This window comes from Triticum aestivum, chromosome 2A, assembly GCF_018294505.1.
Source record: "Triticum aestivum cultivar Chinese Spring chromosome 2A, IWGSC CS RefSeq v2.1, whole genome shotgun sequence".
NCBI classification, from domain to species: domain Eukaryota; kingdom Viridiplantae; phylum Streptophyta; class Magnoliopsida; order Poales; family Poaceae; genus Triticum; species Triticum aestivum.
Genome location: NC_057797.1, coordinates 767,712,756 through 767,733,373, shown reverse-complemented (window position 1 = coordinate 767,733,373; position 20,618 = coordinate 767,712,756). Strand labels below are relative to the sequence as shown.

Below are 20,618 nucleotides of genomic sequence, written 5' to 3'. Positions count from 1 at the left end.
AAAGAGTTGAGTTTTTCATACTCCCCTCCCTAGTCACTTTGGACTGTCAAATTTTTTCGATCAAAGTGTCGTTCAACAAGTTTTTGAAACTCTTGAAATACAGAGAAAACCTCAGACTTGTACTTAAGCAAATAAATCCATGTAAATTTGCTATAATCATCAATGAAACTGACATAGTATTTCTTTCTGCCAAAGGAATCTCTCGCATGTCCCCATACATCACTAAAGATAAGTTCTAAAGGAGCATGAGATATACTATTCGACTTGGGATAAGGTAGTTGGTGACTCTTAGCATATTGGCAAGCTTCACAAACAGACTTACTATTTGAACTGTGTGACAACAAGAGGTTGCCTTTATTGACTACTTGTTTAACAATGATCGAAGATGGATGTCCTAATCTTTGATGCCACCTTGCCAAAGAGGGCTTGATGGCGGAGAAAACTTGACGATGCTTGCGACTAAATGCTCCGGATGTGATGGGGTAGAGACCTCCAATGCATCTACCGTGATGAAGGAGTTCCCTCGTTGCCCGATCCTTGATAAAAAAAGTAACGAGGGTGAGTTTCAAAGAAGACATTATTGTCATGAGCTAAACGAGACATGAATGCAAGATTTTTATCAGCTTGAGGTACATGAAGGACATCTTTGAGAACTAGATCACGTTTAAATGTGGGTGAATTAATAAGGGCTTGACCGATGTGTTGAATATCCATACCTCCACCGCTTGCGGTGTGAATTTGATCGCCGCCGTGGTACTGTTCACGAAGAGCAAGTTGTTCTAGCTCGCTTGTGACGTGATCCGTGGCACCAGAATCCACGTACCACACCCCTTCTCCTCCTTGTTCACGCATGGCCGCAACAACATGCTTAGCATCAGGGATGAAGTTCTCGTCAAAGCGATGCCAGCAGTCCATTACCTCATGACCCGGCTTTTTGCAGAGTTGACAGCGAGGACGTGCTCGGGAAGAAGAAGGAGGAGGGCGTCGGCTATTGTTGTTGTGGAAGCCACCACCCCCGGCCCTGTTGTTGTAGTTGCTGCCGCCGCTGCCACCGGTGTTGATGTAGCCAGCACTGCCGTTGTTGGAGTAGTCGGCGTTGCTGCCCCCGCGTCCGCCGCTGCGTTGCCCCTGGTGACCGCGCCCATGGCCGCGGCGACGAGAGACGGAGTTGGCAGAAGACTGCTGGATGTTGGCGCCGTGGAGAAGGCTGAGGCGGGCGTCGAAGCTGAGGAGCTGACTGTACAGCTCCTGGACGGTGATCGGCTCCACCCGAGCGGCGAGGGCGGAGACCACAGGGTTGTAGTCCATGTCGAGGCCGGCGAGGATTTTGGACACGATCTCCGGATCGGAGAGCGCGGCGGCAGTGCAGGCGACCTCATCGGTAAGACTTTTAATTTTACCAAGGTATTCTGCCATAGACATGTTACCTTTTTGAAGATTTGTGAGCTCAATGCGCGTGTTGATGGCTTGAGCTTAGCTTTGGGCAGCAAACAGAGCATGGATCGCAGTCCATACTTCGGCCGGCGTGGCGAGCGTGGCGACCTGGACGAGGATCTCGCGGGATAGGGATCCCATCAAGAATCCTTGGAGCTGCTGCTGCTGTGCATACCAGAGGGATTGAGCGAAGTTGACTACCTGTTCGTCCTTGCCGTCCTTGGTGATGGTGAGCGTGGCCGGCGGTGGCAGGCTCTGCGGGTTGAGGTGGTGTTCCATCTAGGCCCCCTTGATCTGGGGCAGCACAATGGCTTTCCAGAGAAGGAAATTTCCCCTCGTAAGCTTCTCTTGAGGTGGCGATCCGAGCAGGGCGGTGTTGGTGGGGGTGGAGGAGGAGGAGGCAAAAGCGGATGATGATGATGTGGTGAGCGTGCCGGTGGTGCTGGCCGTCATGGCGGCGGTGGTGGTGGACATGCTGCTCGGTCGATGCGGTAGCTAGATGCGATCTATTCCCGACCTATAGAGGAAGAGGCTCTGTTACCATGTGAGAAGAATTGGGAAGTGTAGAACCCTTCGTCTGGGCCGCATTGTATTATATAGAGATCACGCCGTGGCTTACAAGGGAGAGATCGATCGAGGTTCGGTACAGGAGGTTTTAACAGAAGTAGAGATAAGAGGAGATAAGATTACAAAGATTTAAACTGCTCAACTACTCTCCTATCTCTATACAACGTATATTCTAACACCGACGGCTGCAATTGTACACTCTACGGAGGTTTCAACTATCCGCCCATGGCTCCTATGAAGAAAGTGATATTAACCACCTAGGGTGTGTAGTTTTTGCAAGCATATGGCGTGTGAGTCACGGGAGCATAAAACCAAATGATTGCGCATCTTAGATCATACATGGTTTTCGTTACTGAAATATGATTCAAAATAGTTGTGTTTTCAAAAGTTATTGCAATGGAAGATACTTTGTTTCGCTTACTCTGCAAGGGAGGACCCCTGATTTTTTATTTTTACTTTTTATTTTAGGAGATCTCCAATGGTAAAACGATTGATTTTTTTTTTGAGAAAATCTTAGAGAGCGGACACGAGCAAGAGAAAGCCCGGGGATGGTTTAGGCTGAAGCTGCGGTTTTCAGTTTTGTTTTGGGCTGAAGCTGGTTGATTTGTTGGTACAGGCTCAGATTAAACAAAAGAGAAGTTCGGTTTAGTTTGGGCCGAGACTTCTCCATCAGAAGCAAATTCGAAACAGTGTGTTTAAAAAAAACAATTTGCCCTAAAAAATAAAAATAAAAACAATTCGAAACTGTTGCCGGGCGAGCTCGCGAGGGACGATGGAGCGAGCGCTAGGGTCCGCCGCCGGCGCCGGCCAGAACTCCCTCCCCCACCACCCCAGCCGTATCTCCGCCGACCCGTATCTTCCCCACAAATAGAGGCGAGGGAGACGATGTTGCCGTACGAGCGATTCTACCAGCTCGTTCGTCGCGCCTCTGCATCCCCGAATTCTCCACCGACCCACACTGCCATGTTAATTTGTCGCCGAACCCCATCTCTTTGCATTTCTTCCTACTCTTCTGTAGATAACGAAAGAAAAACAGTGACTCGCAACTCTCAGGCGTGCAATGAGGCAACCAGTACACTAAATTTCTTGAAATAGCTGCCTCAGTCGGAGAACAAAAGACACATGCATTGCATGCTCATTGCCAGTCGCCTCGCACATGCTGGCTAACCGGAAAGGGCCGGTAAACTTCTCACTGAAGCATGGTCGTAGTCGTGTTTGTCAAGCTGGACAAGAAAGTATATGTAGGAAGAATCAGGGATGGAGCAGTAGGGTTCAGTGTAGAGTTCGTGTGTATCTCTGCCATTTATTCTTGGACAGAACAAGGGAAGGCAAACACATTCCCATGTTACGCTGTATTTGGGACGGAAGGTTTGTTACAGATATGAAGAGTACCAAGTGGTTTTTTTATGTAAAAATTATTGAAATCAGTTGAGGCCACAATATTTGCTTGCTGTATGTGGTTTTAATGAAAGGTACCATATGTTCATATTGTGAACAGTTGTATTTTAAACGGAGGAGTATCGTTCGTGGTTGAGGCAAGCTATTGGCCCGTTTAACCTTCTTGTTGTAGAAGCTATGGCATGCTAAAAGGTGTTGTTGCAGGCCTATGGTACATGTTGAAATATATTGCCCGCCTCTCTTCATCGGTTCGGACTTTTGAATGAGTTAGCTGAAGCATGAATTCAATATGATATCAGAGCCAAGAGGTCTTGAGTTCAAGACCCTGCCAACACAGTATTAAAATAAAAAGATACTGCGGCCTACACCGATCCCACGTCTAAGGACTGAGTTGGCTGGATTGTTTGGTTCCTTAGTTTTAGCTTATTTACAATACGAGTCTGGTTAAGTTGAGTTAGGATCCTATTCTTCGACGACAAGCTAATGAAATACCGGTGAGAACAATAACAATAATTAAACCAATGCAATCTGACTGCATGCGAATCTCAAACAGATGAAGGCGAAATCGATAGGGAACTGAATTTAAGAAATGTCCATTTGTTGGAAAGATATAAATCAACGTCCAAGAAAGCAACAGCAGTACAAACTGCAGCAATCTCCGGCTTTATTACATAATTATAATTCGTGTTTAACAAACACAAGTCTTAAGCTGCCGAGGACCCCCAGCTAGCTTTACATGACAATAAGCAAACGACATCACAACGGTAGGGATAACCAGTTTGGCAAACAACAATTTACAGGAAAGTAGTAAACAGATCTGAAGTAAAACCTTGAAAAAGAACACTTGTGAAACAGATACTGAACGAAAGAGAACCAAACCAACCTCCTGTAATCAAGCAGAGTGACAAAACAGAGTGATCACAACATCCAACTACACAGCGGGCCACTGCACGGCCTCGTATTTAACTACAACCTTGATATGATTGGATTCATGGCGCTTCTTATTCATTGTCTTTAATTGCTCCACTGCACGGTCCAATGCAGGGTTGTCTTTGTTACCTTCGAGCACCACATTTGTAAGGCTTGTCAAATGCTCCATGCCTTCGACTATCTTAGATTCTCTGTGCAGAAACCTCACCTGGAGTTTCTCGAGCTTTGACATTGAATTTTTCTCAAATCGGAGAACTTCCATACCTTCAATATCAAAGTTCAGGTACAGGTACTTGAGCGCTGGAAAGTCGTGGGCAGTTTCTGCAACTAGCTCTCTATCCACATAGTAGCAAGCCAAACAGTTTGTCACCATCCAAGTATGTCCAAGAAAGGAAAAGCTCTGTAAGATAATTCAGTGACCGGATCCAGTCGGGCAATTTGCTAATGCCGGAGCCGATCCTAAGATACCTGAGGAGCCGCGGCGGTGGGTTGATGTCATGTATAAAGTCCAAATATTGACCGTCCCTAACACAGTCGGTAACGTTCAGCCACCGCAGGGAATATATCTTGCTCAGGGACTTGGCAAGCTTTTGCCTAACATCCAGATGAAGGGGATCAGTTTCCACGTTCATGCGCAACTCTCCCAATTGTTGTAGTTCACCGAGCTCTTCGGCGGCATCAGCATCACTATCGAAAACTACTACATTCAGCGTCCGTAGTGCCTTCATCCTACCCAGTCCCTTTCTTGCTTTCCAACAGCTGAAGGAAATGTCGGCCTTCTTGTTGATTTGCAGGTGTTCCAGTTTCTCTAGCTTTGTCACCGTTTCCGGTAGATCTTCGAGTTGCGTCCCACGAACATCAAGGGTCTCCAAATTCTCCAGGTCACCGACTTCCGGAGGCATATAACTGATACTTGTTCCTTTCAAATTCAAGAGCTTCAACAGGTACATCCGGCAGACATGTCTCAAATGCTTGTTTTCTATGGCCATGCAGTCTTCCAAGTCAAGTACCCTGAGCAGGGTGAACTTGCACAAACGGTCAAGCACCTTCTTTTGATCTTCAGGGCCAAACATGCTCAATGATCGGACATGCTCCATGTCCATCCCCTCGATCGCATTCTTCTTACCATGTGATGCTGCAATTTTGTTAGATGGCGAATCCACAGATGCTACCTCTTTTCCGCCATGGATGGACAGGCGGCGCATGCTACCATACGACATCTCTTCATACGGGCCACCTATTAGGCTAACAAAGTTAGCCTCCAGGGATTTGGACACCATGACCTCAAGTACTATGTCATGTACCCGACATGTCTCCACCGTCCCATCCCACCAGGTGACTATATCATCAGCCGGACCAATCATGTTCCTACTCACCAACTCGTCGTAGTAGGCTTCTGCAGTCTCCATTAAGGTCAAACCCCGGATCTCAGCAACCAATCCTTCTGCAATCCATCTCTTCAACAGCCGTTTCTTGACGATTACATAATCCTCTGGGAAAATACTGAGGTACATCATGCAACCCTTTAGATAATAGTGCAGGTGGTTATAGCTGAGAGTAACTATTTGCCTCATGCCCTCAAGGGTAGGGTTGTTCTCCATTTCAGAACCAATTGACTTGCAAACTCTTTCCCACATATCTTTGCTCTCCCATGATTTGTAGCTCGCCAAGAGGTTCGCGATGCTAATAATGGCCATTGGTAGCCCACCACATTTTTTTAAGATTTTGTTCATTTCACTTCTCAGATCATCGTGCAAAGTGGCCTCCTCTGAACCAAATGCTCGGCTGAGAAACAACTTTTTGGATTCATCAAAATCAAGGCACTTCATCTGATGAATAAGATCTCCATCAACACTGCATGCTTCGGCAACAGTCTGTATCCTAGTGGTCACAATTACCCTGCTGCCGTTTTCATTCTCTGGCAACTTGAATCTGATTGCATCCCATGCTGCTACCGTCCATACATCATCGACTACAATAAGGTACCTGGTTTCATCATAGGAATTCCATAGTTAATTAGGACGTGTGAAAACTGAAGGCTACCTTTAATATATATCGTCATTAACTGCACAAATACCGCAACATAAGGCCATATACAAAGGCATGGTATTAGCTAACTACTCATTTTCAGGACATGAGATATGCAATATAGATTTTCTTGTATAGATTTATATTATTGTAAAAATATACAATATTATAAATAATTAATGTTTTATACTATTTACTGTAATAATAAATATATGGATATCCAACTATTCTAATAAGAGTTCACCAGACCTATCGCCTGAAGGGTTTTAGGTGCAGTTTTGAAGATCCATCAATAATGGATATCCAACTATTCTAATAAGAGATCACCAGATCGGTCACAGACGTTAGATCAGGACACCTTAAGCACTTTGTGCGTGCCCCTCTAGCCTGAGCGCTTTTGAAACTAGAGGATACCATGCACGTTGTTACGCACTGGTGGAGGACCGCTATGGGCAAGGGGTGGCAGCCGCCATACCTTGATTTGATGAAAATGAACTATACCTATGGATAACTAGCTCTGCTAATCGGCCATCATCTCTCGATGGGAAAACTCGCTGACACAAGAAGACAGCCGTTCGCTAGTTTGCTTGGCCTGGCATGTGGGAAGGTATCGATCTGGCATATGATCTCTGTTAGAGTTGTGTCGAATATTATTGTACAAGTTAGGTTACAGTTGGACTTGGAGTCGTACGGTGTGTAGACAAAGTAGGAGTCGTGTCCAAGTAGGACACTTGATCCTAGGCCTCTCATATATAGCGGGGGTAGACACACGATGTAACCTATGCCAACATAATAGCACGGGCACGCGGGGGAGCCGGCGGCGTGCGCCGGCGCCCGGGCGGCCGGGGTGCGGTATTGTGACGGTGTCACGGGGAGGAGCGCCCGTAGTCAGGCCCCGGGGATGTAGCCATGATGGTGAACCTCGTTAACAAATCTCGGTGTCGTGCTTGTGTGATTGCTTGGTCCTCGGTAGATCGACGGAGTGCCTCGGATTTATTCTAACAAGTGGTATCATGAGCAAGGTTTGATTCGAGAAATTGCTGGATCGTTGATTTAGAGAAAAGCGATGGAGACCGGCTGCAGATGAGCACGGCTTGCGTGCGAGACGTCGGGCAGCAATCAGAGATTGTCGCATGTAAAGCAATCAAGAGCAACACAAAGCAGATCGATCCGATGCGGAGGCGTCATAACATGCGGTGGCCAACACACGCGATGGGAGTAGCAGGAGTCTGCGTACAGCGGCGGCGGCAAGCAGCTCGATCGGGCGTGCAGGGCAAGGCAGCACGAGCGGCGTATTGAGCATGTCGGCAGGATTTCGATTGGACTCGGAGGCTCGGGCGGTGTGTACGCGGGTGGTCTACATGGACGGTGCAGCATTGGGTCACGTACAGCGGCACCAGGTGGAGCATCCGGCTGGATAAGGTCTAGGTGGGCTGTAGCCCATGAGGGGCTGCAGACCAAGGCGCGGGTATGGCCCTGTTGCAGAAGCCAGGAGACGCGCATACGAGACAGCCGGAGGACAAGGTGCTGCGTGTTGGGACAGAGATTTGTGTGGTAAAAAAGAAAAATGAATATCGTCGTGGATAACGCAGGCTCAGTCAGGGGATCAACTTTTATTGGCAAAGTTTATCCATGCATCGCGTCAGGTACAGGACGCCGTGGCTGGTTGAGGCCTAGGAGCCGGTGCATGAGGTTGCAAATTGAAGCATTAGGAGTTTCTATGGAAAATTAGCACAAATACCGAGGGTGTCTTTTGGACAAAGAAGCATGTATGCATGGCGTGAGTGCAATGCGTACGAGAAGCTGCTTGGGTCAAAATAATTTCTCGGATGGAAGTGCGGCATGATGTAGAGTTGGTCAAGATGGAGCGCGTGCGAGGATGGCGACGTGCGTATAAGGCTCGAAGGAGTCTGGAGCATGTCGTGGCAGGATCATGCATACATAGGGCGTCAAGCAATGCACGGATGTGCGGGTGGATACGACGCATGATGGAGCATGGTTGCAGTCGGATAATTTCGACTAGATCGGACTGGACTGTCTGACGGATCGACGTGGATGTCGGTCAAAGCAGAAGACAGCGGTGATTTCAGCGACGGCGACACAGTAGCGTGATGCTGATGGTGGCCAGCTTCTGGGGCGTGGAAACACGTGGTGCAGGCCTGAGGGCTTGTGCGGCTTCGACAGACTATGGCGCGGGGTTGATTCAAGGCAGTGTACACATGAGAGCTTGAAGTCGACAGGGCGCGGGGTAGCATGGCGCAGCTACATGGAGTCATGTTGAAGGTGGAGCTGGAGTTTGACGGAAGACTTCACTCTATGCTGATGGAGGGGCTACGGTGTAAGATATCGGAGAATCGAAGCCTATTTCAGCGAGATAGCGAGAGACACGTGGATCGGACTGGGGCCCAATGGTCTGATGGAGACGTGATACTCAGCATCGGTCAGTGATGATCGGTGGTTCTCTACAGTGGGGGTTGAGTCAGTGTGGGCTAGCTACTCGGGAGACTCGACCAGGACAGCAGAGGCTCGACGCGGTGATAGCGGCGAGGCGTGCGGTAAGCACGGGACACAACGACAGACCAAGGCACTAATGGTGAGACGTGTGGTCAGACAAAGTGTGCAGGGGTGCTGAAGCAGTGTTGACGAATAGCAGATTCAAGTTGCTAACTAGGTCTATCAGTGCCGGTTGATAGACAGGAGTTGACCATGGAGAATCTGAGAAAGTGGCGGAAAGTCTGAAATTGTCAAAAGCTGAGAGAGTACATGGCCGTATATTCTGTGGTGTTCAGTGCACATGGCAAAGTGCGGACGACAAATACAGAAGGAGGCGGAGTGCTATAGCGGTGGGACATGTCAGAGACTACCCGGAAGAAGGGTGAGACAACTTTGAATTTGACTCAGGGTGACACAGAGCGATGGTGCAATTCCTTCAAGTTTCAGACAAGCGGTCAAGAAAGAGCGGTGATGTTGAGTTCAGGTAACTTTTATGTGTGGCATCCAATATGTGAGTTGTTCACTTTCACGCAGGTTAATGATCGGTGTGTGATGGCGTTGAACGGATTCTCCGGAAGTTGGGAGTATAACGTAGAGTAATGAGCAACTTAATTTTGCTCAAGTATTGACTGTGAAGAAGACGAGAAGGGACTATAGTTGCAGGTGGAGTCACATGGAGTCTGGGAGTAGCAGCGGTGCTCACGGTGTATCTCAAGTCCAATGTACATGGAGGTTTGACGCACGGACGAATTCAAGATGGTGAAGAATATTCGCCAAGGTGAAGTTTGTTAGAGTTGTGTCGAATATTATTGTACAAGTTAGGTTACAGTTGGACTTGGAGTCGTATGGTGTGTAAACAGAGTAGGAGTCGTGTCCAAGTAGGACACTTGATCCTAGGCCTCTCATATATAGCGGGGGTAGACACACGATGTAACCTATGCCAACATAATAGCACGGGCACGCGGGGGAGCCGGCGGCGTGTGCCGGCGCCCGGGCGGCCGGGGTGCGGTATTGTGACGGTGTCACGGGGAGGAGCGCCCGTAGTCAGGCCCTGGGGATGTAGCCATGATGGTGAACTTCGTTAACAAATCTCGGTGTCGTGCTTGTGTGATTGCTTGGTCATCGGTAGATGGACGGAGTGCCTCGGATTTATTCTAACAATCTCTACCTTGTAAAGTGCAAGTAGCTACAGCCTACAGATTTGCTTATCTATAGTGAAGCATCTGAAATATCCTGACAATGGAGTTTGATCCTTCATCATTCAGGACATTCAAGCAAGAATTGAGGACTTTGATGCGATTAAGATCGAACATGAAACTAGAGAGTCGATTTTTTTCCGAAACGGAGGCAAAAGTTATGCCTCGTCAATTGATTAAGAAGAATAAAATTGTCCAGTTAATTTATAAAACATCAGGCAAAAATTAATACGAACGGACTACAGACTAACTACTCACATGGAAAAAACCTCACAACCGCACAGGCGACCCCATACTCTCCGAGTACACAACATCCACAAACTCTAACATTGCTACTACGCCAAGGGACCCCTGACAAGAACACCTCGACACAAGATATCTGGCACCTCCCAACCCACAACGATAACCCAATCTAAGAAGACGGGAAAGAGATCGAGTTTCGGAGCACATGATCTGGCAGGAGCTGGTGCTTCCCTTGATCCTGGTATTTAGGAAGACCTGATATTGCTGTAATCCCAAATTCTTTAGCAATTGAATAAAGTGCTTTTACCCCCTCAAAAAGAACAACAAACAGTCGTAGCTAGCATGGCGAGCGGCGCTGAGCAGGAGCAGGCGGACGATGAGACGACCGTCGGCGGCTATGGACGTCGCATCAAGCAAGAGTGAGGGGTGGATAGATGTTGCCACGCAGGGCAGCGAGCAGCAGCGAATTTTTTTACTTAAGAGTTCGCCACACCTTAATTTTTTTCCGTCCTCCGCCTCTGTTGTTACGGAAATATTGTCTGTTGGGGAACGTAGCGGAAATTCAAAATTTTCTACGCATCACCAAGATCAATCTATGGAGTAATCTAGCAACGAGGGAAGGAAAGTGCATCTACATACCCTTGTAGATCGCTAAGCGGAAGCGTTCAAGTGAACGGGGTTGATGGAGTCGTACTCGTCGTGATCCAAATCACCGATGATCCTAGTGCCGAACGGACGGCACCTCCGTGTTCAACACACGTACAGCCCGGTGACGTCTCCTACGCCTTGATCCAGCAAGGGGAGAAGGAGAGGTTGGGGAAGATTCCATCCAGCAGCAGCACAACGGCGTGGTGATGGTGGAGGAGCGTGGTACTCCAGCAGGGCTTCGCCAAGCACCGCAAGAGACGAGGAGGGAGAGAGAGGTAGGGCTGCGCCAGGGAGAGGTCAAAACTCATGTGTTGGCAGCCCCAAAGACCTCAACTATATATAGGGGAGAGGGAGGGGGGTGCGCCCCCTTTAGGGTTTCCACCCCAAGGGGTGCGGCAGCCCCAAAGCCCATCTTGGGCGGCGGCCAAGGGGGGGAAGAGGGGGAGACTTGCCCCCAAAGTAAGGTGGAGGCGCCCCCTCCCTAAACCCTAGGCGCCTTGGGCCCTTGTGGGGGGCGCACCAGCCCATCTGGGGCTGATCCCCTCCCACACTTGGCCCATGCTGTCCTCTGGGGCCGGTGGCCCCACTTGGTGGACCCCCGGGACCCTCCCGGTGGTCCCGGTACATTACCGATAGAAACCAAAACCTTTCCGGTGACCAAAACAGGACTTTTCATATATAAATCTTTACCTCCGGACCATTCCGAAACTCCTCGTAATGTTCGGGATCTCATCCGGGACTCCGAACAACATTCGGTAACCACGTATATCTATTCCCTATAACCCTAGCGTCATCAAACCTTAAGTGTGTAGACCCTACGGGTTCGGGAGTCATGCAGACATGGCCGAGACAACTCTCCGGTCAATAAGCAACAGCGGGATCTGGATACCCATGTTGGCTCCCACATGCTCCACGATGATCTCATCGGATGAACCACGATGTCAAGGACTTAATCAATCCCATATACAATTCCCTTCGTCTAGCGGTACGATACTTGGCCGAGATTCGATCGTCGTTATCCCAATACCTGGTTCAATCTCGTTACCGGCAAGTCTCTTTTACTCATTCCGTAACACATCATCCCGCGATCAACTCCTTGATCACATTGTGCACATTATGATGATGTCCTACCGAGTGGGCCCAGAGATACCTCTCCGTTTACACGGAGTGACAAATCCCAGTCTCGATTCGTGCCAACCCAACAGACACTTTCGGAGATACCTATAGTGTACCTTTATAGCCACCCAGTTACGTTGTGACGTTTGGCACACCCAAAGCACTCCTACGGTATCCGGGAGTTGCACAATCTCATGGTCTAAGGAAATGATACTTGACATTAGAAAAGCTTTAGCATACGAACTACATGATCTTGTGCTAGGCTTAGGATTGGGTCTTGTCCATCACATCATTCTTCTAATGACATGATCCCGTTATCAACGACATCCAATGTCCATGGTCAGGAAACCGTAACCATTTATTGATCAACGAGCTAGTCAACTAGAGGCTTACTAGGGACATGGTGTTGTCTATGTATCCACACATGTATCTGAGTTTCCTATCAATATAATTCTAGCATGGATAATAAACGATTATCATGAATAAGGAAATATAATAATAACCAATTTATTATTGCCTCTAGGACATATTTCCAACATTGTCCAATATATTTCAGTGATATTTGGTTGTATGGGACATGAATATATGCAGTAATAATATGAGAACGAATATTGAAAATTTATTTGATTTTATTGTGTCTGATTAGTTATATTTCTATTGCATATGAATATTATAATATAATGAAAATTACCATGCATGTTTACATTTTGATGGACGTTTTCCTATGCATGATGGTTGCAGTGGATGATTTTCCATGAAGGTTGCATCCTTGCATTTTGAGAGAAATAAGTTAGCGGGGGCTAGCGGTGAACATGTTGTCGGGCATAGTCTTCAGGACACCCCCTTATCTAGCCACTCGATCATTTTGCATCGTGATTCATGCAAGTACTTTTGTCTTTTTTGTTTCTCTCATATAGAATAACATATGAACTTCAAACTTGGTAGCTCAACCAAACATTCTTACTAGAATGTGAAAAAAAACTTCCAGAATTTTCCGTGCATCATAAATACTAAAAAGTACATTTTTTAATAAAAAAAATCTCATTTCATATATTTATGTTGGACCCAAAAAATCTGAATTTTTTTCCCACATTCTAGTTAGAATGTTTTGGTGTCTTGCAAAGTTTGAAGTTCATGTGTTGTTTTTTTTGAAGAAACAAAAAAGAGAAAATTTGGTGTAGTAAGTTAGTTATCTAGCACGGATCTTAAAGCAATGTTGGAGGGTAAGGATAAAGGGTGTCCATAGCGATCTACGCTACTTGAAAAAGACGTAGGCTTCCTTTTCTTTGCGGCAGAACACTTTCTCTGTTGCTCATGTCCTCCACTTCGTCCATCCACCATGCTCCATGTTGGTTAATTTTCTCGAGAAGATATCTAGGGTTGTGAGGAAGAACAAAAAGAGCTCTACAGTTTGTTTTCTTATGGATATGTGAGATATTTTCCCGTTTCTATATTAGATGTTTCCAGCACTTGTTTTGATGTTGATATGCTTCTACCCCATGTTACATGATAGTTCTTGATTTGTTTTGAAGTGAAACAAAAGTCAACATGACAACTAATTTTTAGGAATGTTATTTACTCCCTCTGTAAAGAAATATAAGAGCGTTGAGAGCAAATGTAAAGAAGTCAATATTCAAGAGTGAGTATGAATCTAAACTGATGTTGTTCGTGGTTACATTGAGGCATACATACCTGATGTATGTTTATTACATTTAGGATTGTTCTTTTGTATTTCATTTGCCAGGATGATATCAATTTCTTCTGAGTTAGGAAGGCATAGTTTCATATATATTTATTTCATTTGGCAGGTTCACATCAATTTATTCCGGGTTACAGGAAAGCATACTTGCATTTGCTCGCTCCAATCCATCTTAATTGTCGCTGATTTTATACAAAGTTGTAATAAATCAGCGATAATTAATATGGACCGGAGGGAGTATTTCATTTGCCGGGCTAACATCAATTTCTTTCGAGTTACAGGAAAGCATAGTTGCATATGTATTTCATTTGCCAGGATCACATCAACTTAGTTACAGGAAAGCATAGTTGTATATGTGCAGTGACTAATTAGGGATTTTATCGATCAGTGGCTTGATTACCTTCATAATCTTTTCATGGCAGCAGGTTCAACTTTTTTCCTCTTGTCAGCTGGTGCTCGTCGAGGAGCCATGGAACCATATTAATATGGCATCTTAAATATTTTGCTAGCTCGTTTGTCTTAGTTATTAGTCCAGGATGATTTGTGTCATATTCCAGTCGTAGGTGGCCTACCTATTAGTTAAATCTGCCTTGTTTGTGGTACACTTAAGATACTGGAGCACTCGATTTTGTTTGCGACAGTGACCTATTCAAAATAGAAAAATATGAGGTGCATCACTTTTTGTATTACTTCTAGCATTTTTCTATTTCTGCATATCCTATATAACCATGGGTACAGCTTGCAGTGGTTTAATCCTTGCCCTCATTCCCCCGCGCCGCCTTCCCGAGCGAGGCGATCAGGGGCTCCTCTCCCCGCCCCCAGCGTCCCCTCCTCCCCTAACCCTCCCCCCACCGCCGCCGGCCTGTGCCACTGGGCCCTTCCCCACGCGCGGTGCCCTGGCTCGGGTGGTGGCGGCCCGCGGCGGTGCTCCTCGATCTACAAAGGTTCCGACGGCGGTGGCTGCTCCAGGCAGCGCGGCTCCGGGTGGCCAGGGGGCGGTGGCGCGGCCACTTGGCGGTGAGCTGGCGCGGTGCATGGTGGCGGCGCCCTCCCGGCCCAAATCTGGGCCCTTTTGGGCCCCATTTGGGTCTGGGAGGGCTTGGCTTTATCTCGCCTGCGGCGGCTCCGGCGGGGGCAAAGGAGTGCGGCTTGTGCGGGGGGTTGTGGAGACCACAGCGCGCCTACTGCAGCGCGGCGCAGGCACTTCACGAGCCCCTTACGGGCTCGGCCGGGCCTCGAGGGCCTGGTGTGCTCCTCTTGCCGCGTTCGGTCGGTGACCGCCGATGGCGGTGGAGGTTGTCTCCTCTCGCGTGGCTGCTAACGCTGCCGCTCCTCGTTCCCGGCTGCTCCCTCTCGGCCTCGCCGGTCTCGCTTTGTTGTCCATGGTGAGGCGGCGGTGATGATGGCAAGACCGTTGTTAGAATAAATCCGAGGTATACCGTTGATCATCTGAGGACCAAGCAATCACACGAGCACGACACCGAGATTTGTTAACGAGGTTCACCGATATGGCTACATCCCCGGGGCCTGACTACGGGCGCTCCTCCCCGTGACACCGTCACAATACCGCACCCGGCCACCCGGGCACCGGCACACGCCGCCGGCTCCCCCTTGCGCGCCTGTGCTATTATGTTGGCATAGGTTACATCGTGTGTCTACCCCCGCTATATATGAGAGGCCTAGGATACAAGTGTCCTATTAGGACACAACTCCACATCCTATGTAAACACAATACAACTCCTAGTCCAACTGTAACCTACCTTGTACATAATATTCGACACAACTCTAACAAACTCCACCTTGGCGAATATTCTCCACCATCCTGAATTTGTCCATGCGTCAAACTTCCATGTACATTGGACTTGAGCTTATCCCATGACTGCATCCGCTACTCCAAAGACTCCATGTGACCGCACCTGCAACTTGTAGTCTCTCCTTTTCTTGACCACAATCAACACTCGAGCAAACTTAAGTTCCTTGTTACTCTAGTTTGTGCTCCCAACTTCCAGAGTATCCGTCCAATGTCATCACACACTGATCTCTGACCTGCGTGAAAGTGAACAACTCACATATTGGGTGTCACACATAAGAGTTACCTGAACTCAACATCACCGCTCCTTTCTTGACCGCCTGTCTGAAACTTGAAGGAATTTCACCATTGCTTGTAGTCATGCCAAGTCAAATTCGCAGTTGTCTCATCACATGTATGACCACCAGAGCCCTGGCCCGTCTCCATGCCCCGTGCGCACCACACGCCTCGCCGCTATTACCGCGTCGAGCCTCCGCTGTCCCGGTCGAGTCTCAAGGGTCGCGAACCCACACCACTCAACCCCCACTGCAGAGTACCACCGATCATCACCGACCGATGACGAGTTTCATGCTTCCATCAAACCACTGGGCTCCAGTCCGAACTGCATGTCACTCGCTTTTTCCCGCCTGCTGAATAGGCTTCGATTCCCTGGATCCTTACATCGTAGCCCCTCAATCCAGCTCCACCTTCAACATGACTCCATGGTAGAGGACCAGTCCACCCCGCGCCCCGTCGACATCAAGCTCACATACGTACGCCATCTTGAATCAACCCCACGCCATAGTCTTGTTGAAGTCACACAAGCCCTCGGGGCCTGCGCCACGTGTTTCCACGCCCAGAAGTCGGTCACCATCAGCATCACGCTCCTACGTCGTCGTCGCCGATCCCACCACCGTTTTCTGTACCAACCGACTTGCGTCGATCCGTCAGACTGTCCAGTCCGACCCAGCCGAACATATCCGACTGCAGACACATTCGAGACTCTTCAAGCCGTCACCGTGACCATCGTCATCCAAACACAAATGTGTACCAACAAAGAAAACCAAAGCAAAGTCCTCCATAGCCTTCCTGTGTGAACATGCCACAGATCAACAAAGCTAAGCTAGCTCAAACTCCTGCTTCATCACACGTATGTAGCTTTAGAACTTATTTTTTCTTTCTTGATAGCATATCACGGCATTGACTCTCAGCCCTTGTGCCCGTCACTGTCCTTGCTGTACGCGCACCCGGAAGCACTCACAACAAACTTGACTTAGCATGAAAAACTTCCGTCCAAACCAAGCACTATTTTTCTTTTTCCTTGTCCCTGTTTGCTTGTAGCCTCTCTGTGTATGCACGAAGACCTTTTTCGTGTCAAACAAATCTCATATGTTTGCATCAGCATGTACGTACGCATGCAGCATGTACCACGCGCTAGCAGCCTGCCACGAACAGCTTGTCCCGCCTGCACCCACGGGCTCCGCCAGGTGTCTGGGCCAGCGTAGCCGCTACCACTCGTGCGCGCCTCGGACTGGGCCGCCTAGTGTCCATGCCTTCCATCACCGCATCGATCTTGCCGAGATCGAGTCGATTTAGAATACCAAGACACCTCGTCTGCTCCATCCGACCTCGCCGAGAATTCGCCCGAAAGACACGCCTGCCCTAGCGAGTCAGCACCCGCCGTGATTCCGCTTGTCCGCCTTCGCCTACTGCTACATGTTTCAGCTGTTGTACGCTCGCCCGATCAATCCGCGGATCGACCGCTGCACGTCTCAAGCACACGCGCTGTCACCGATGCTTCCGTCTTTGATTATTTTTTTCAATCTCGTCGAGAACCACTCCGCAACTGGGTGCATCTCTGACTCGATACTTCCTCTAGATCAGAATCCACAACCTCTGAACAACCTAGCTCTGATACCACTTGTTAGAATAAATCCGAGGTATACCGTTGATCATCCGAGGACCAAGCAATCACACGAGCACGACACCGAGATTTGTTAACGAGGTTCACCGATATGGCTACATCCCCGGGGCCTGACTACGGGCGCTCCTCCCCGTGACACCGTCACAATACCGCACCCGGCCACCCGGGCACCGGCACACGCCGCGCCTGTGCTATTATGTTGGCATAGGTTACATCGTGTGTCTACCCCCGCTATATATGAGAGGCCTAGGATACAAGTGTCCTATTAGGACACAACTCCACATCCTATGTAAACACAATACAACTCCTAATCCAACTGTAACCTACCTTGTACATAATATTCGACACAACTCTAACAACCGTGGTGGCGCATGTTGGTGGGTGGCATCATTGTTGGAGCGCATGGGACCATTCGGGGATGTGGGTGTTTGGCGGACGGGAGAAATCCCTGCGGGCTTGCCGGCACCGATGTGGTGACGCACGTGGGCGCCCCCGGTCCTTCCTGATGGTCGTCGGGTATTCCCCTTCCCCACGCCCCTCCGTGTATCGGGTGAAACCCTAGGACCTGTCCAGGCAGCAGCGTCGTCGTCGTCGTGTTCCTTCCTGAAGGTGTTGCTTGGTATGCGGAGGTTCTCGAGGTGCTAGGAGCGAGATGGTAAATCTCTGGTGGGCGCAACGGTTGCCGGTCATCATCGTTTTCGTCGATCCGACTCTATTGACATTATTTCTCTCTTCTTTCTCTTTTGTTTCTTTTGGGCGTGCTTGTGCTGTTTGCCCCAGCATTGGACTCTTTGTTGTATCGGGTGGTTGCTATATCTATAAAGTGGGGTGAAAGCCCACTTCGTCTAATCCTTGTCATCCCTCGTGTAAAGAGAAGCAGAGTCCCCCTTTTTTGCTGTAGTGTATGCCTTCACTAATTATTTATAGTGCAATAGGAATATCCCAATAAGTATTTGAAATAAGATAAAATAGTTTTTTATTGGTCCAAATAATAAGCTTGTTCTTCTTCTTCTTCAATAATGATGTCTTGGGTATAACTGACTCCAACCATTTAAGAAGATCTTTACCTACATTTAAGAAGATCTTGGGTATAACTGGATAGGTACTTGGGGAAATGAAACTACCTTGCTCATGTTGAAATTATAGCCATACTTTGTTTATCTTCATATATATGGTTTGTTGGGTTTATCTTATAGGCTAGCTACACACTTATTTTGTCTTTCATTGAATGCCGCGAGAACTGTTGGCTAGACTAAGTAATACTGTATGTGTTTGTATTTACCTCTTGTCCTTGAGAAGCTCGTGGAGCATCCTGGTGAGGGCGCCTTCATCCTTGTTGTCGACGCCATCTAGAGGGTCCTCTATCTTGATGCCTTGGGCATTATCTGCCTTAGGCATCACAATCTGCTGAAGCACGCGCTTCAGCAATCCCTCGATATCCTTTGTGCCGCCGAACGCCTGAGACACAGACACTTGCGCTTGGTGTGGGAACTCCACCTCCAGCTTCCGGCACACCTCTATCGCCAGTGTAGTCTTCCCGAGCCCACCAAATCCCACGATGGAGAACACCTTGAGATTCCCACCAACTGCCTTCACCATGTTGGACAGTTTATCAGCCTGCTCGGTGATGCCCACGAGATGGTCAGGGTCTTTGGCTGCCGGCCGGCCGAGCGCATGGCGGAGCACGGGCGTGGGAGCGGCTAAAGAAGAAGGAGTGCATCGCAGTAGCGCCTCACGGCTGACGCCGTAACGCGCATGGCGCTCGCTGATCACGACAGCACGAGCGCGGAGCTCCTGGATCTCACGAGCCAGCCGACGGCGAGGGAAGAGCGTCGCCAGAATGCGCTTTGACCAGACGAAGAAGCGGTCTCTCGGCCGGCACCGGATGCGGAGGATGTAGAGGTGCACGCAGTCCTCCGCGTCGTAGGCGAGCTCGCGCACCTGCTTCATCCACACCCGGACGAAGTGGTCAAGGGCGCCCTCCTCGGCATCGGACAGCATGCGGAGGATGGCGTTCATGGTGTCCAGCTCGTCGCTCAGCTCAGCCACCTGCCCACCGACCCGGCGGATCTGCCGGTACTCATCGCCCACCAGCTGCCCGACGATGGACACAAGCTGCGTCGCCGCCGCTTCCATGCCGCCTCTCTCGGTTCGCTTGGCTCTTTGTAAGTCTGGATCTGAGATGCGGAGTTTTGTGCTGTGGTTCGCAATTTGCAGATGCTTTATCGAAAGGAGAACATAGAAAATGAAGAAAACACGACTAGTTGGCTGGCGTGCATTATATAATGAAGCAATTTGCACCAACCAATAATCATGTCCAGCTGGATCGTACATGATCGTCCTAAAATATAGTCCAGGGAAGGGGGCAGAGATGGCTGAGATCGAGCGGTGCGGCATTAGCGCTCTAAAAATCGTCCTATTTAGGCGTCGAAGATGCTTCGGCAGATGCTGCAAAATAGTGCGCGCACAAAAGAATTTAGCGCACGCGCTTAAAGGCACTATCCCATGCTGCAAATGTTGGGCGTCGAAACGCGTGCTTCATAATTTGTATTGCGTCTTTTTTTTTGCACGTGTTTTTTGGCATGTGGAAAACCAATGCTGACCGCGATGCGCTAAAAGTGTTACAGTGTGTTAGGATCTCGATATATTCTTCTCTCTAGTTTCAGTATCACAGAGTTCCCACACGATACACTCGCTCCACAGGAGCCTGTCTTGGAAAAGAAGAAGAAAAGGAAAGTAGCCAGCCGTGCCGTTCGCCGTGATCCAAGCCCGGATGCCCTCTTGCTTATGTGTGTTGCCTTAAGTAGCCTTCAACCATTCTGGTCCTACGTACCAGCGGTATGGGTGCTTGATCCAATGTGGCCTATCGATGACGCGACCTCTGCCCTGATTGGTGGCTTGCCCTTGATCTGTCGCCAGCGTGTCGTGGTTAGCTGCCCCTGCAGATGTCCTGCCGCCCTTGGCTGTGGTTGCACTTGGGACGCAGACATCCCCTTCCCCTTGAGAGCATGCTTGTCCCCAAGCTTCTACAGCAGGGTAGCGGGCCTTGAACGCGAGAGCGTCCTCCCACGTAGCATCCCGCATATCAGAGTTCGACCAGCGAACCAAGTACTGCTCGCGGTGACCGGTAGGGGTCTGTCGCCAGCGCCTGTC

General features: G+C 48.9%; 1 pseudogene; it reads right to left on the bottom strand.

Moving 5' to 3' along the window:
* Positions 1 to 4,130: 4,130 nt before the first annotated feature.
* On the bottom strand, positions 4,131 to 19,641 carry LOC123186584 (disease resistance protein Pik-2-like; annotated as a pseudogene).
* Positions 19,642 to 20,618: the final 977 nt, after the last annotated feature.